The 17309-nt window shown below is 32.4% G+C and overlaps 1 protein-coding gene across 2 annotated transcripts in view; it reads left to right on the top strand.

Annotated features, from left to right (window-relative positions):
- Positions 1-17309, top strand: part of TBC1D5 (TBC1 domain family member 5) — a 490620-nt gene that overhangs the window by 28790 nt on the left and 444521 nt on the right. For both annotated transcript variants that reach the window (XM_019726007.3, XM_074312797.2), the window contains exon 2: positions 7096-7189. The gene's annotated coding sequence lies outside the window, so the exon portion shown is untranslated. The remainder of the gene's footprint in view (positions 1-7095; positions 7190-17309) is intronic.

Raw genomic sequence — 17309 nt, forward strand, 5'->3', positions numbered from 1 at the left:
TTATGCTAAGTGAAATAAGTCAGAAAAAGTCGAGAACCATATGACTTCATTGATATGTGGGATATAAAACTGAAAAATGACCAAACATTTATACAGATTTAAGTTACGATTCTCAGGAGATGTGATGCCATAATTTTTGTTTTACCAAGTAGGTTTGAATATACATTTATTTTTCTGCTAGGTGTCTGAGCATGGTCTTTTTTAATGAACTGCATTTATAAATAAAAGAATTTGTCCTGCGTAGAGGATTTGATAGGTAAAGTATGCTGAAGTGTTATATAGCTCACCTCACACTGAAACGGACAGTTAATAGACATTGGAATCTGGTTCATTTCAATATAATTGAAAATATATTTAGTCTCTGCCCATATAAGATTGTAATTTTTTGTTTCATAAAGTTAAAAAATAACTAATAAACTAAACACAATTTTGGCTGTTTGAACAGAGTGTTTTCACTGCACTGGATGAGGAGATCAATAGCCCTTGAAACTTGGTCTCTAATAACTTTCTGTACTAAGTCCACTTGTCTCTATTTTGTTTATTTAGAATGCAAACAACTCCAGTGCTTAGTTTTTTAAAAAAATGATAGCTGGCCTGGGATTATGTTGCAATATTGTAGTAGATGTTTTCTTGCATTTTAGGCTGTCCGTCTACATCTTCAATTAATTTGGAAACTTTTCAACCATTATCTATTTGAATATTACCTATACTCCCTTTTTTTATGTTCTTTTAAAAATCTTGACCTATTTGTGTTTTAGATCATTGCTACTCAAAGTGTGGTCTTTAGACTAGTGCTGGTCGACAAACTGATTTTATTGGTCTGTAATGAATACGGATAGCAATTCAAAGTAAGCATTTAGAAACTCTTTGTAGGAATTTGATATTACCATGACAGCTAAGCACATGGTTTATAAAAAAAAAAAAAAAAAAAAAAAAAAAAAAAAAAAAAAAAAAAAATTAACTTTTACTACCTTTTACAGAAGTTTTTGTCTGCAATTTATTGGCGCTTTAAAAAAATGATCCATCATCCCAGACAGTTTCACAAGTATTTTGTAAGACCTTCTCATTCTATGTTTTGAATCTCTTAACTGCTCTTACATATTTTTTTTCTTTGTCTCTCTAAACTGCATTTTAGGTAGGTTTTAAGTCTTTCCATTTACTAATTCTTTGTATTGACTTTATAGTTTAACTTTTACACTGAATGAAAAATTTTACCTATGTTTTTTATTTCTTGAAGTTTTATTTAATTTATGCATATGTCTATATTTTAAGCTTTTCTATTGCTGAAAACATGCTTATTATATAATCTTTCCAACGATTGAAGAATCTGTGGTCTAATTCTGCTGTCTCTTGTTTGTATTGGCTCTCATTAATTGTGTCTGGTATCCTTGTATGTTTTGTGATTTAAAAAATTTTTTTTTATGTGACTTGAATTTTTTAGAAAGTTGTTGAATTCTTTGAGATCTGGATTAAAATTATTTTCTCTCACCAAGAATTCGCCTATGCTTTCCGCAGATGCTTGGGATCATAGTAGTTGCAGAGCACTTTAAATGACATCTTCATAGGAGATTTATTGCATCATACAAGTAGTTTGAATTTAGTGTGTATGCGAACCTTTAGGAAGGTTTCACTTTGTGGTTAATGTCAAGAGAATTGATGAAACATTCTTGAAATGACAAAATCATAGAGATGGAACACAGATTAGGGGTTGCCAGGGTTTAGGAATGGTGGGGGCGAGGGCTGAGTGTGAGTATAAAGGGATAATAGGAGGGAGTTCTTCATGGTACTTGTTTTGCTGTTAACATGACGATATAGCCCTTTGCAGTATTAGCTTTATGTCAGTGTTTCCTTTTGATAGACTTTTTAGAATCTTATCTCCTGCGCCTTGTGTAACCATCAAAGTGTAAGCTCAGTTTCGCAAGTGCTAGGCATGTGCTCTCAGGATGAAATCTGGATTCTGGTTCGTTTATTCTAGCTCATTTTGTTTATAGCTTATGTGGACATTGTACTTTCTTGCTATCTAAGCAGTTCATTAAAGGGGATTTTTCCACTGATTTTAAAAGTTGTATCTAATAGTATTAAATTATCTACTCTGTCACAGTGCTGGAAATCAGTGTTCCCGTCTATCTGTACTTTAGTTTTAGCAAGTATGTTGCTATTTTGTGCCTCAGCTCTCTTATGTTTTTGTTATTATAATAAACTATTTTTCTTTATTTCTTTGGTCTATTGGACCTTTAGTGCTGGCTCATCACAATCTATATCCAGTTATGTTTTTTTATCTTGTTTCCCTTTGTTCTTTCACTAGCCAAATTATAGTTTATTAAAGTCATGTATTGTAGCCACCACCATTCGTTTTTACTCATGTCATTCCACCCTATTTAAATGTTGTCTCTTCTTTTGACTCCCAACTGCTCCTTCTAGCACTGTTGACATTTTGGGCTGAGTAATTCCTTTCTGTTGCGGGGCTATCCTGTGCATTATAGGACGTTAGCAGCATCCCTGGCCTTTACCCGTTAGATAAATAGTATCTCCCATTTGTGACAACCAAAAGTGCTTACATACATTGCCAGTTGTCTTTTGGGGGGCAGTATTTTTCACGATTGAGAACAACTGTTGTAGCCCTATATGAATTTGGTCTCAGTTGAAGAGCCTTCTCTGATTATCCCTGCCTATGGCATCTACCTTCAGGATTTTCTGTAGTACATATTGTTTGGATTGTACATTTGCCCCTTATTACATGTGGTTGTGCCTTTCTTACTCTCCTTCTCTGCCGTGTGTGTGCGTATGTGATTTCCCCATGTTCTAGGTGTACTTTACTTTTTTGTTTGTTCGCTATCTTGATCAACCCTATACACTTGTTAGTAGTTTCACATATATCAATTGCTTGCTTTTTTCCTTTTCTTTCCATTTTTTATATGGTAGTAACGGGGGTTTAGAAAATTGAATCAGTCTAGAAAATGTGGAGAACTTTGAGGCATTCTAAGTTCTAATGTTTTATTAATGATAATTATGAGACTTGCAGAAATTAGAATTAATACTGATGTAACAATAGTGTGTATACCCAGTAGTAACTGGAAAATTCATGACAGTGTAAGATAGTTATGAAGGTATAAGAAAGATGTAATTTCTGTTAGATATATCCATTATATAAATAACCAGAAAAATGTGCAGTAGAATAGAAATTAAAAAAAAAAAAAGCAGACTGAGAAATACAGAAAATGGAAAGATTTGTAGAAGCATGAACTAGGAATGATTAGTTCTACGGCGTGAGATGAGCAAAGTAATCAATATGTCGAGGTAATTGTTAGGAATGATGGATGTAGCATCTGGTTAGGAGTGACTTCTGTAAAGCTGACAAGTGTGATATGTGAATGTAAGTTGCAAACAATTTGGGCATAGAGAGGTTAGCTTCGTACTAACAACTGAAGAGTTACAGATTTCCCTCCACCTTAAAAAAGGTATCAGCAAATTCCAAGTAACAAAATAAATTGAAGGTTGAATCTAACTACTTTTTACAAGGTGCTTTTCCTCATGTAGCCCAAAATTTTCATGAAAAGTAATCATAATATGTGTTCATTATAGAAAAACTAGAAAGTAATGAAAAGCATGGGGAAAGTGAAAGGTAGTTACAGTTCCAAAAGCCTAAGCCGCTATTTTCATTTAGGTTAATTCCATTCTCTTGATTTTTATATGGTCTCTCTCTCTCTCTCTCTCTCTCTCTAGATATAGTCATATGATTTGCCTATATGTTTGTATAAATATATGCTGTGTGTGTATATATGTATTTATTTGTATATTTACGTAAAATGGATTACTTTATATGAGTTGTTTTATAGCCCGTTGTTTTTCATTTAATATTATGAACATTTCTCCATATGTATGTATGTACAAGGTGTGATAAAAAAGTACAGTGAATACCGCTGCTGAGTGCCATCCAATGGGAGGGCAGAGATCTTCAATACAAGAAGCGGGATGTCCAACCTTAGTAACAGTCTGTGACAAGTTTCACCTTGTTTAGTGCAGTCAGTCAAGTGAGAGCTATGGTTGAGAGAAGATGTGTTTTAAAATGTGCTGTAAATCATCCTCCATCATGACGATGCTCTGTGTCACACATCGCTTCTGGTGTATGGCAATTTCTGTCAAATAAAAACATTATGGTGTGTCCTCATCCACCTTATTAACTGAATCTGGGGCCGTGAGACTTCTGCCTCTTCCCCAAAGTCAAAATGATTCAGGACATCGAGGTAGCCATGACAGCTCAACTAAATACACTTACGAAAGAGGACTTCCAGAGCTGCTTCAGAAAGTGGCACGAACGATGGGATAAATGTGTTCGAAGCAAGGGGGAGTACTTTGAGGTGGATTAGTGGCAATGTGTCTTTTACTGTAATGAATTTTTTTTATTTAAACATTCACTGTATTTTTTTATCATACTTCATTTGTATATTTATATAAAGTAGGATTTATTTTATATGAAATGTTTTCTAACCTGTTCTTTTTCATTTAGTATTATGAGCATTTTTTCATATCAGTAAAATTCTTAAAAGTGATATTGATTGCATAGCATTCTATTCTGAGATTATCCCCAAATTTATTTAACCATTCACCTATTGTTAAATATTTAGGTTTTCTTTCATGTATGTGCTCACATACACAAAAACACACACACATTCATATACGTATAATTTACAGTGAACCATTCTAATGAAAAATTTTGAGTACATCTCCCATTTTCTTTGAAGAGTTGTAACTTCCACTGCATTCTGTTTCTTTATATTTTGCCCCGCAAATTCTTTCTACTTGTCTTCGTTGGTAAAAAGAAGCCCAATTCTGTACCTGGGTGTTATTACCAATGTTGGAGACTACATTTCCTGTCCTTCTAAGTGGTTACGTGTGGCCAAAGCACTAAGTTATGGTTTATAAGCTGTAAGCTGAAATATAATATGAGAGTTATAAGGGAGCTGAGTGGGGGCCTTTCTTTCCCCGTCCTCTCTGTTGTCTGCAATGTGTATGCATTAGCTGGAGTTCCCAGAGCCTTCGTGGAGGATGAGATGACTTTTAATAGAAAGTGTGTGGCATAGCAAAAAGGTGGAAGGAACTTGGGTCCCCGATAGTGGAGCTGCCACATCAGCCTTTGATTGTCTGCTTCTAGACACTTACATGGGAGACATTCTCTCCCTTTGTTTCTTCCTCTCTTGTTTAAGTCATTATATTTAACAATTTTTTGTGGCTGAGAAAGGATATTACCTAATCCTATCTGATTAAGTATACCATTGTTTAATGCTCTATGTCGTAATGTGATAGGTCAAATATAAGGGAACACGCATTGTGTTTCTAGATTCTAGATTCATGTTGAAACCAAAATCTACTTTGAGACTGGAGAGAGATTAATTGGTATTAAAAGGTAAACACTTAAAATGATGCATAATTTGTAGAGCTCTGATAATATTGAATTTTGTTCTCAAGTGCTTTTAATAATTATCATAAATATTATTTCAGAAAACACTTGTTAGCATTTAGGCATAAAAGCCCCCCAAAACCTCACAAACCTTTGAGGATATATCCCTTCAAGATAGAATAATTCCTTCAAGCCCTATGAATTTTTAATATTATGAAATATCTTGGCTAGTCACTTTGACAAGGTCAGCTCATAAATGTGACTTTTAATGTTCTTGTATTAACTATTGGAAGAATTTTGATAAATGAAATTTTTAAAACACATTTTTTATAACTGTAGACTTTTTTTAGTATTGATTCTAAGAAAGTTATTCATAACGTTGGTGAAATAAGCTAAGGATAACACATTAAAAGAATTAATAGACTTTTTGGGGGCAGTTCTAGGTTTACAGAAAAATTGAACAGAAAGTACAAAATTGCCATATACTTATTCTCCCAGGGATACACATTTTTATCTAGGGTATTCCATTGCATGTAATGCTACACATATATAAAAATAGACTTTACATTCCTGAACCAAATATGCATTATTTTATATAAGAAAACCATGCACTGCTATCATTTTATTCTAACTCAGGGTTTTCCACTTTCAGCACTACAAACGTTTTAGGCCAGATAATTCTTTGGTGTGAGGGGCTATCTTGTCCTTGGTAGGATGCTTAGCTGCATCCGTGAAATCTACCCTCTAGGTCCAGGTAATACTCCTCAGTGTCACAACCAAAAATGGCTCCAGGCCTTGCCGAATATCTCGTGGGGGGCAAATTGCCTCTAGTTGAGGACTTTTGCTCTAATCAATTTATGACGTTTTAGGATTTGCTGTGTTTTTTTAGGTTGGGCTCAAAGATAAGGGATCTGTAGTTTAACAAACCTTCACATGGAATTTCTGTAGACAAAATGACTCTTCCCTGCCGCTTGGAGACCTTAAACAATATGAATGGTCTTACTGAGCCTGTTTTCTTGACTGTAAAATAGGTAAAATATCACCTAACTTGAAATATTATTTTAAGAATTCATTGAGATAAATTATGTAAAATACTTTGATTAATTTTAGTTTCCTTTCTTCAAATGTTGTGCTATATTGTTTAATTCCCTTAAATTTGTCAAAAACCCATTGCAAAACCTTTATTTCTGTGGGAAAGGCTATCATACTTTGGGATCTACTGTTCATGGATTTCAAGAATACTATACTGTAGGCGGTTATAAACTTTTAAGTATAATAAATGCTCAATGAAGATTTATTTATGAGGTCAATTGTGTTTTGACTCTTTGTGGTGATCTAGTTAGATTGTCACTACATTCATACTGTGACAGTTAAGTGATTTCATGTGTTCTTTCAGGGGCTTTGAGCTTCTCAAATTGAGGATCGTATTAGATGTCAGCCAGTCACCTTGTCCTTCGAAATTTTGTGTTCATGTCTGAAATCCCGCCAATTTTAACAGTTTGTGTGTCAGATCCAGTAGGGAAAGTTGGCCTCTGTTGGTACTCAGTCCATTAAAGACTTCAAAAAACTTGACATCGTTTTCAGCTAATAATGTCCACATCCCATTGCTACTTTGTAGAATTATACGACGTTGTTTCCTAGTGAATGGAACGCCATCTGTAATAATTAGGGTTATTCTTACTGTTCTACCCCTGCAGAAAATTCCCAAAGACTTGGGGAAGGAAGACTTTGTGAATGAAGAAGACTCTTCTGGTAGGAAAATAATCAGAGAGGCTATAGCACTATTATACTGTAAGTATTGCTTTGAAAAATAAGTGTAAGTTAAGAATATTTTAAGTGTCCAATTGTTTGTGGGAAAATATGTTAGGCAAAGATACATGTAAAATATAGAGGAAGATATAGTCATGTTAATAATTCATAAGAAGTAATCCTATGTTGTCTTTTAAAAATTGAAAAATGTGTTCTTGTGTATTGAGATGAAGATTTTACCAATAGCATTGAAAAATATTTCTAATTCTAACAAGGATCAATCTAGTTTATGTACATTTGCTTATTTAAAACTATCAGAATCCAGAAAATCATTCTAGTTTTGTAGGTTTGTGATTTGTTTGGGTGACTTATTGTTTAGGTTATTTTGCAGAATTATTTATTTGCTGATTTATTTATGTATTTCATTATTTATTTATTTGATTATTTAGTAAATTATTTATCTGATGAATTATTAATATATCTTCATGACATGCTTTAAATTATTTATAACTTAATTTTGAGTTTATTGCTTTTAGACGCTGCATTGTTACTGACTAGTTTTGATTTTTTTTCTTTGTGGTTCTTTAAAATTAAAGTATTAGCTCTAAGGCAAAAGTATATTCATTGCAATGCCCATGGATTTTTTTTTTTTTTTAAGTAATTTATGGTAGAGATAAAATTTTAGTTACGCTTTGTTTAGCACCAGATTTACCTGTTTAGGGTTATCGGTGATAGAATGTTTGTGTGTTGTGTGCATACTCACCCTAGAGTCACTTACAAATTAATAATACAGACTATCCTCTGTAAACTGAGATGAACATCTAAACCTCAAACCTCAGTCCACATTACCCTTTGTATCTCTAAAGGACAGGTCTGTAGTCCTTACCTGCTTTAGAATAAATAACTGAGTCTTAGTTATTTTATTTTAGTGGCAAATCTATTTTACTACTGGAATATTTTTAGGAAAGTTCAAAGAAATGAAATCCAACTTAGATTTGGATCCCTGAGATATAAATTTGACTGATGTCACCTTTGTTTTCTTAAATCCCCATTATATGTATTTGGAAAACAGCATGATGTTTATATAGATTTTTATATCAGTCATAGTGACATTTATTTCATATCATATCTCTTATGGAAAGTTTTATACCACTTTAATGAACTAAAATGGACAAGGGTCTTTATAAATGCAAGCTATGGTTTCTCTGACATTGCTAATAATTATGTAAGTTTCTATTTTTAACTAAATAAGGTATATCTTCTTTTTTCTGACTCTGTTTCATAAGATAGTGTAGTTATTAGGGCTCAGGTTGCATGGGTTTAATGAATAGGTTAGAGTAGTTGTTTGGGTAAAAGAGAGTCATGTGTACAATATGGTCTTTCTTTTGTGTTTGCTTGCAGTGAATTATTGTGTACTTTTACAGTTTTAACATTTCAGAGAGAAGTAGCATTGTACATTTCAAGTCAGGGGGCTGTTGAAATACAGTGAAAATGACCTCTGTTCACAGATTGTAAATTATGCATATATATACCCAAATTTCTTGTTTTGAAATACTGAATATATGAATATTTAATTCGAATATTGCTTTAGTATATTCTTCATATACTTGCCTTAAAGAAAGTGGTTTCATTTGATATGTGTACACGGATTTAAAAATATATATAATTGTACGTGTCTGTGACTTTTCTATTTTGGAGATGAACAACCGTAGGTACTGTTAGATCCGGAATTTTGTTTTAAAATGTGCTTCAGTATGCCAGGGTGTACTTCTTTAGAAGAAAAAAGCTTCCTTCCCCAATGTTGAGTAAGTATTAGTTGTCATGATAATGCACCCAGCTCTCACCGTTAACATATATTTGTGGACTACTACTACCTGTGTCATCTAAGTGGTCTTTCATTGGAAGATACACATATGTGCACATACACATATGCACATACATGTGAAATTTTCCCCTGACATCAAAATAATGTTTCGAACGTGTTTTTGAAAAGAGACATTAACGGAGATTATAGTAATAATAGCTAGCATTTATTGAGCAGTTACTATGTGCAAGCACAGTGTTTTTATCTTTTAATGAGATAAGTATAGTTATTATCTTCATTTTACGAATGTGGAAGCAGAAATTTAGAGATGTTAAGTAACTTGCTCATCGCCACACAGCTGACAGTAAGTGATGATACTGGGATTAGGACTCGTTTAGTTTGACTCTGAGGCGTCTTTCTTAGCCCATTACAGTTTTGTATATGTAGTTTTCACGAGAGTTGTTTGATTTTTGTTAGAGAATGTACGTATTTATCTCTGATAGGTTTAACTTGCTAAATAGTTTCACTTTGCATAACACTGGGTCATCTTTTTTAAACAGTAGGTAGTACTTGAACTTCTTGAATTTTTTGATTTGATTCTTCTTGTAATCCTATATAGTGCACAAGAATTACATATTGAGGAATAATTTGTGCCCCAGAGAAATTATATGTTTGCTTAAGAGATATTTAATACTTAGACCAGATCTTTTGACTTTTGAACCCAAGGCAATTTCCAGGGCTGTATTAGGTCAAGTTTAATTTTCTTGTAAAAATAATGGTATTATCAGGGTTAGATATACGCATATTGTTAAAAAGAATGTGATGCCTAAATTTTTTTAGAAATGTTCACAAAGAATTAAATTGTCTCTAAATATAGTGTTTAATGCACAGGTAAGTTTTTTAATTGTGCATAAAAAAGACAAGAAAGTAATCAATTGTAATTTTAAACACTTAAATGTAATTATTCAAGAGATTCTGGGGAACCTCAGAGAGTAAGGAAAAACAATGTGAATTTGGTGTGAGGCTAAGAGAAAAGGATCTTTCCAACCCTGTTTACTACCTGCAGGTTAAGGGAAGCCTCCATCCTGGGTCTGAAACACTCAAAGGATGTCAGCAAACAGATGAGTTAGACAGTAACCGAGTCTGGGTAATTAATGTTGGTATGAGTGCCTAAGTAACTGCATCAGTGTGAGTGGCAGGGTACTGTGTGAATCCCTCAAAGTTTTCAGTTAGATTTTTCAAGTAAATAATTAGCGTTACATTATAAAATCCTCAAAACCCATGATTTAGGTAATATGAAATACTACAATAGCTAGGATGAACATACAATTTACCTACCAATTCAGGAGGTATTACTATTGGGAAGAGAAAGATAAGTATGGCAAAGTTGGTTATAGTATAGTAGATAGTTCTAAAGTTTTCATATCATACAGGAATTTTTATGCTTATTTTTGCCTTGTGAATCTTCTAATAACATATTTGATACTGGACTGAAAACTAACCTTATTTATTATACCTTCAGAATTATAATTTTATGTTGGATGATCCAGTGGTCTTTTTTTTCCTTAAACAGCCATGTTACATGTTACATATACTGATAATTTGGCAGTTTTGCTAAAATATTTTTGAGATGTTTTTCCTTGGTGAAATTTTGTGTGGGAGAATAAGCATCTCTAGAAGAGAGTTGCTTAAAGGTTTTGTTTTTTGTGTAGTTTTCTTTTCAATTACCTCTTGACATGTATTTATCTAACATGGCATATTACATTATTAAAGTTCATAATTAGATTATTAAATTTAAATTTCTAGTTAATTTTCATTTAGAGAATAGATGATTTAAGTTGAACTGAGTAACCACACTGGCATATTTTTATTTGAATCTACATTAAAAAGAAAAATTCTCATGCAATCATTCTTACTTATTCATATGTATAATATCAGAACCCTTTTTGTTCAGAAAGGCCTATTATGCCTAGTAACAAAAGTAGGAGTTTCCATATATTCTGCCTGGAGTTTGTCACAGTGTGAAGCACTTAGTGAAATATTACTATAGTTGTAAGAGTAATAACATAGCTTATGTTGGCTCTGAGAGTAGCTCCTTTATAATTATGACAAGTAAAAGTACAGCCAAAGGTCACATTAAATACAAGATTTCTTTCACACCTCATCCATTTTGTGGATAGCATGTGAAGTAGTTCGGGTACCTGCATTGATATTTTAAGAGAGCAACCCAAGGTTGATCCCATGGAAGTGTTTCAAATATCTTTCCTCCTATCTCCCATGTGGTTGCAAAATTTGGCATGAATGTGTATTTGAATTCTGGACTAATAAAATAGAACCTTATTAAATTTAAAGTTTGCAAAATAAAAAGGAACTTTCATAACGCAAAAATTTCATAGGGCTCTAAATAATAATGATGACATATAAGTGTCTTTAATAATACAGACACTATACTGACTCAGTGCAGTCTTCATATTGATCACCTTAGTATTGATATTGCTCACTGAAGCAGTAAATACCCAACAAAATAGAAACAACAGCAAAAGCAGAAAATAAAGTTACATAGGTGAAATTATATAAGCATCACATGCCTATACATATCCAGTCTATTGATCAGTTCCTATTTTTGACTTTAATTTGGCTAAGTAAAAGTTGGAATATTAAAAAGGTCATATATAGAAAAGCTTACTATCAAAAAAATCTTATATAAAGAGAATATACATATGTTGCAGAGTGGTTATCAAATCCCTTTAAGTCATCCTCTGTATACAATATCAAAAAATATAGACTGAAAAAAGGATGTTCGGAAGAGGATACAATTGGCAAGTTATAATAATTGATAAGAGCATTTCTGTTTTTTAATTTTATTTAAATTTGTTGGTGTGACATTGGTTAATAAAATTATATAGGTTTTAAGTGTGCCATTCTATATTATATCTCTGTACACTACACTGTGTGTTCACCACCCAAAGTCAGATCTCCTTCCGTCACCAGATGCTTAACCCCCTTTACCATCTTCTGCCATCCCCCACCCCCATCCCCTCTGGTAACCATTATACTGTTGTCTGTGTGTATGAGTTTTTGTTTGTCTTGTTTGTTCATGTGTTACTTCTAGTTTTATATTCCATATATGAGTGAAGTCATGATTCTTGACTTTTCCTGTCTGACTTAATTTTGCTTAGCATGATAGTCTCAAGATCCACCCATGTCATTGCAAATAGCAGTTATTTCATCTCTTTTTATGGCCCAGTACTATTCCATTGTATTTTTGCACCACATCTTTAACCAATCATCTATTGAAGGATACTTTGGTTGTTCCCATGTCTTGGCCACCATGAATAATGCTGCAGTGAACATAGGGGTTTTCAAATGTTTTGAGTAAAGACCCAGAAGAGGGATTTCTGGGTCTTATGGTAACTCGATTACTAATTTTTTGTGGAACCTCCATACTGTTTTCCATAATGTCTGTACCAATTTACATTCCCACCAGCAGTGTATGAGGATTTCTTTTTCTCCACAGCCTCTCCAACGCTTGTTATTACTTGTCCTGTTGATAATAGCTGTTCTAACAGGTGTAAGGTGGTATCTCATTGTGGTTTTGATTTGTGGTTCCCTAATAGCTAGTGAAGTTGAACTTCTTTTCATAAATCTGTCGGCCGTTTGTATGTGTTCTTGGAGAAGTGTCGGTTCAGGTACTCTGTCCATTTTTTAATTGAATTTTTTGGTTTTTAGTTGTTGAGTTGTATGAGTTCTTTATATATTTTGGATATTATCCCCTGATGGAGGTGTTGTTTGCAAATATCATCTCCCATTCAGTTGGTTAACTTTTTGTTTTGTTCATGGTGTCTTTTGCTGTGCAGAAGTTTTTTAGTTTGATATCTTTCTGTTTCATCAAACACTTTTTTTCTGTTGTTTTCCCCATTACATGTTTCTTGCTGTAAGACTTCTGATTTCCTTGATATTTTATAAATGAAAATTTACTGTACATGAAGTATGAGTAGTAATAGGGTTCAAAGATGAAATTTTATTTTGTCCATAAGGCTCCCAAATAGAATGGCACAATTTTGCACTTAAAATATGAAAAATAATTAATACTAACCAATCAGTATTTTGGGGGACTCTGAAATTAATAACTATTGACAACCATTTTGAACTGTTGCTCATATCGTAATCATTCTCTTGCTTCACAGAAACTATATTGTTAAATTTTGTTACTGATTTCTTAAATGAAACCTAATTACAAAATAACCCAATTAAATCATATTGTGTGTGAAAACCTGTGTAAGTGCATTTTTGTATAGATACGTAGTTTTGTTTATCTTCAAAGTGACACCTTTTATAATATATGTAAGCACAACTTTAGAAAATGTATAACAGCTTGGCAGTCATTTGATATTGATTCAATGTACAGAGTCATCTGAAGATAGCCATTGTCATGAGGGTTCTCTCCAATCTCACAGTCATCTTTGCCCAGACAAAGAATACTTGCTTCTAATTCCTTCGTCTGATTTATTTATTATGGTTACTATTTCTTTAGCTGCCTGCCATTTTCATTCAGAGTTACGCGGTGATGTGTTAATGTGATGTAGAAGAAGGTCAAAGATTTGATACCCTCAGAGGTTGGATAGCTTTGTTCTGTTCTTTATCTGTGGATCTCAACTCATTGTTTTGTTTTGTTTTTTCTGGTTTAACTTCCTCATTATATGGAAATAAAAAGAAAAAAATCTAAAACTTTATTTTACTCTCAGACTTGATTAATAGTTTTTTTGGGTATAGAATTCTAGGTTGCACATCAATTTTTTTTTTTTTTTTTTTAAAGAATTTTGAAGGCTTTGTTTCACAGCATTCAGTGTTGCTACCAAGGAGTCTATCACCTTTATTTTATTTCCCCTCTACATTGTTTTCTGCTGTGCGTGACCTGTTTTTATCATTTGGGAAGTTTTTAGAATCTTTATATTTGAAATTTTATGATGATGTGTCTTGGAATGGATTTTATTCATTATTTATACTGGATCTTCAAAGGACTCTATCATTCTGGAAGCAATTGTCCTTCATTTTGGGGACGTTACCTTGAATTATTTTCTTCCCCCACTTTGTTTGTTTGTTAAGATTATTTTTCCAGTTCTCTTAGTTGGACATTCCCCACCAGGGTAGTCGAGGTGGGACATTGATTGTTGCCCGACTGTGGGCAAAATAATTTGCTTCTACTCAGTGATTTTTATGATAACTTCTCTTTTGAATTACTTCCTTTGATATGTTATATTTCTATTTTCCAAAAAATTTGTGATCTCTTTGGGGTTTTTGGAGTGATATGAAATAAGCCGATGTGATTAATCTTTGTTAACTAAAACTTTCTATGTGGTTTACTCCTTAAATCTTTTCATGGCTAACTCATCCTGCAAGATGCAGTTCTTGAAAATGTTTCCTGATTTCTCAGTGATACCATCTCACCTTCTATAAATTTTTGTAGAAGAGCACTTATTCCATGTTTTAATTCTTAATTTATTACTTATCTTTGTGATAAAAACAGGAATTGACTTATTTTTATCAATGTCTGTCAAATCATAGTGTTTCGTGAATGAAAACAAACAATACAAAAATTAGGTAGATGGTAGGTAGCTACAGTACAGTTTTGTCAGAATTGTAATTATTTCTTATTTTAATCCTTTTTAATTTAGATAGAAAATAAAACTTAAAGGAGATTTACTTTCAGTAAAATATTAGTACTGTTATTGTCTTATGGTAATCAAAGAAATATCTTTACATTGAAGCTAAGTTACAAAGTCGTCGTGAGAGTTTCAATGTAAAGGAGAATCATAATGAATTTAATTAGAAATTAAGCTACAAGATATTAAAAAAATAGTGAATAGTTTTATATATTAAGGTGAGTACGACAAAATTGTAGAAAAGAGGCAAGAATGGAGAAAAAGTGTTGTTGTCTTTGGTTAGCGTAACATTCCAATGATTCCAAATAAAATAAAAAAATTGTAGGAAAACAGTATATACTACTATTTATTTTCTGAAAATTTGCCTTAGCCACAGACCAAAGTAAAACATCCAAATTTTCACAAGATTTTGTTAAAAGTTATTTGTCACTCTTTTGAGTTCGTTTCACATCAGAATTACTTGTTCTTTGTTTCTGGGAAGTTTTCCTTTGATCATAATGTTGTTTTGTTTTATTAATTTTAACTTAATGGTAGGACATAAAATTGTTGTTATTTAAACTATTTGACTAATGACTCATGTTTTCAAAAAAGTTAAGTCAATCAGCAAATATGTTTTGAGTACCTACAGGACTCTGGTTGGTATGAAGGGAAGCTGAAGAGGTATTCACTTTTGAGAAGGTATCTTCTGTTAAGACAATGTATGCACATAAGGTGTGTCAGGTACAAAGTTCAGTAGGATGACAAATGTCTCAAATTGTATATGATTAGGTACCAATGAATGGCCCAGATGAGATTTATAATAATTTAACTATATTTAGTAGACTTATTACATATTCTTAATTATATTTTAGGCATGATGTATATAAAGTAATAAGGATCAGTAACTTGATGAAGAGTTATTTAAGTGTTCTAATTTGTTTTTTAATATTTAATCTCTCATTTTAGCTCATAGACTCAATATCTTTAGGACTTAGTTATTATTATCCTTTAGTTTGCTTGCTAATTAGAAATGTCCTTAAAATTACATAGAATTACTTTTGGGATATTTTACTTTTTACCTATTGACTACATATACATATATATGTATCTGTGGCATATACGTGTATGTATATATAGTCAATATATATGTACATATGTATGTATACATATATATGTATATTTGTCATATCCACAGACAGATGCACACACACACACACACACACACACACACACACACACACACACAATAATGTTCTTATAAAATCATGTAAGTTTCAAAAATTAGGGATTTTACACCAAAAAAATATAGGTGGTGATTTTTTTCCTGTATGGTAATCTTTTGGTTCATAAATTATTGTTAGAATTGTTTGTTTTATGCTCATGTATTTTTATCTAAATTCAATATTCATATTTTTTAGGAGTAGCTTCAGGATAAAATGACATATTCTATAGTTTTTTATTCAAATTAACTTACTTTCCCCTATCTTGAGACCTTGTAATTCATTAGAATATTTTCTGGTGTGTACACAGTTTACACCTATGCAATCTCTATTACTCCGTTTCCCACACTTTGTCCATCTTCGTATCTTTCAGTTTATAGCCCACTTCATATATTAGGTTACACTGAACCCAGTACTTGCAAAAAACTTTATGAGAAACAAACCATGTGCAGAAAGGTCTAAAGGAGAAAACAAATATAGTTATGCTATTGTATAAACTTTTAAAATGTCTAGCAAGCTAGAATTGTTTAACAGATGTGATTGCTTCATTGTTTCAAATTTATGCCAATCAGAGTTGATAGGATTTGATCACACTCTAGTAAATTTATGAGAGAAATTACAATATTGCATGACATGCTTCAGATAGAAAACATCAATATAAGTTGAATGTGATTTCTTGTTTAAGCTAACAAGTCAGTAATTCTTTAAATCAGATGGTTGTATTTTGAGAGAATATCAGTTTTTGTGAAAAATTAACAGTATCTTTGATATTTTCTTCATGGTGACAAATGGTATATTAAACTTTTGTTTTAGTATACAACTGTGATTGTAGATGGGAGGCACCTTGTTTTTATTTAGTTATAGATGACCTACCTGTCAAATTTCCAAAGGCCTATAAAGAAATGGGGCTGGACTTAAAAGAAATTTGACTGCAGAACATTTTAATGAAAGATAAAAGGCTTATCACTGTAGGACTGAATTTCTTTAAGCTTTCATTAGATGTATCTAAAGGCTTAATTACTAGGAATTGTTTTTAAACAAGTAGAAGTTTAAAACCTTACATAAACACAGAAAATGGAAAAGATCATATTGACTAAAGAAGTGACAGGTTCCTCCAAGGAAGCTACAGCCAAAGAATGGACGTCAGATTCTCAAGCCTGTTTGTACTAACAAGTGATAGGACCAGTTATTGAAAAGCCCCTGCTAAGAATGATTTTGATCCCCTTTGCCCTCATCTACCCCCCCGCCCCCTCCCAATAAACTTGAATTGAAAAAAAAAAGTGTTTTTAACTTCATTTAGGAGGTCTACGTAGTGGAATTTTTCAGTTCAATTTTGAAATAAAAGCATGAAGTCTCTTGCGAATTTGGTTTGAATTGTTACTAAGTCAAATCATTTGTGAAACAGAGGGTAGAATTTTTAGTTTCTTAGCTTGTAATTAAAATGTTTAGAATATGGAGACTAGCCAAACCAATGATTTTTAAGGTAAGGCTGGTAT

This window comes from Rhinolophus sinicus, chromosome 5 (genome assembly GCF_057876585.1).
Source record: "Rhinolophus sinicus isolate RSI-liver-muscle chromosome 5, RSI-T2T, whole genome shotgun sequence".
Taxonomy (NCBI): domain Eukaryota; kingdom Metazoa; phylum Chordata; class Mammalia; order Chiroptera; family Rhinolophidae; genus Rhinolophus; species Rhinolophus sinicus.